This window comes from Propithecus coquereli, unplaced genomic scaffold (assembly GCF_000956105.1).
Source record: "Propithecus coquereli isolate 6110/MARCELLA unplaced genomic scaffold, Pcoq_1.0 Scaffold42, whole genome shotgun sequence".
Classification (NCBI taxonomy): domain Eukaryota; kingdom Metazoa; phylum Chordata; class Mammalia; order Primates; family Indriidae; genus Propithecus; species Propithecus coquereli.
Genome location: NW_012149952.1, coordinates 4,394,739 through 4,395,933, shown reverse-complemented (window position 1 = coordinate 4,395,933; position 1,195 = coordinate 4,394,739). Strand labels below are relative to the sequence as shown.

Genomic DNA, 1,195 nt, shown 5'->3' with positions numbered 1-1,195 from the left:
GAGGACGCCTTCGCGAGGCGGGCGGGAGCGAGGGCTTCCAGTCTGGGGTTCGAATTCCACCTCCACCGGGGCATTGGGCCACTACCGGATCTCCCTTCTTATCCTGGGAATAATCACAATTGCAGCAGCAGCAATAATAAGAAGAATTTAAACGTAAGTGAGTTCATGAAACTCCGCTGCTCACAACCCTCCCTGGATCCCCTCTCGCTCAGAGTAAAAGCCAGAGACCTCACCGTGGCCCACAGGGCCCAGCACGATCTGCTCACGTCTCCCCCTCTATAGCTCTTCCCCTCTGGCCACAGCCACATTGGCCCCCTCGCTGTTCCTCAAACACACCAGCAACCCTTCAACCTCAGGACCTTTGCACTTGCTGTTCCTTCTGCCTGGACTGCTCTCTCCCCGGGAGTCCACATGCCTCACTCCTTACCCTCCCTCAGGTCTCTGCTCAAATGTCACCTCCTTGAAGAAGCCCTCCCTGATCTCCCTGTCTGATGTAGCACCCACCACCTACCCCTTATCACTGCTTTTTCTCTCTCCACAGTCCTTACGACCATGCCACATATGGTACGACCATACCACCTTTCTCTGCTTAAGCGACAGTCTCCCTCACGAGAACAGGAGCCCCATGAGGGAAGGGATTTCTGACTGCGGGTCCCTGTTGTGCCCTCGGCACCTACCCCGATGCCGGACTCACCACAGAGGCTCAGTAAATATTTGCTGAACAAATCCCTAACGTTGACTGAGCTATTCCTATCAGAACAGGCACCGCTCTAAGCTCCTGACATATTAGCTCATCAAATCTTCAGACTGTCCCAGAGAACTAGGTATTGTTATCCTCGTTTTACAGATGAGACACTCGAACCCAGAGATGTGAATTTAGAAAACCCACAGAGATTGTTCAGGGCTTGGCGCTGCACCTGGCCCACAGTAAGTGCCTAGGAAATTAGCCCTTGGGCCAGGCGCGGTGGCTCACGCCTGTAATCCCAGCACTCTGCGAGGCCAAGGCGGGAGGATCGCTTGAGGTCAGGAGTTCGAGACCAGCCTGAACACGAGTGAGATCCCATCTCTACGAAAAACAGAAAAATTAGCTGGGTGTGCTGGCGTGCACCTATAGTCCCAGCTACTCAGGAGGCTGAGGCAGGAGGATCGCTTGAGCCCAGGAGTTTGAGGTTGCTGTGAGCTAGGCTGACACCAC

At 54.6% G+C, this 1,195-nt stretch overlaps 1 protein-coding gene across 1 annotated transcript in view; it reads right to left on the bottom strand.

Moving 5' to 3' along the window:
• The window catches only part of EHD2 (EH-domain containing 2), a 20,126-nt gene that overhangs the window by 17,550 nt on the left and 1,381 nt on the right, over window positions 1-1,195 (bottom strand). The gene's annotated exons all lie outside the window — the stretch shown is intronic.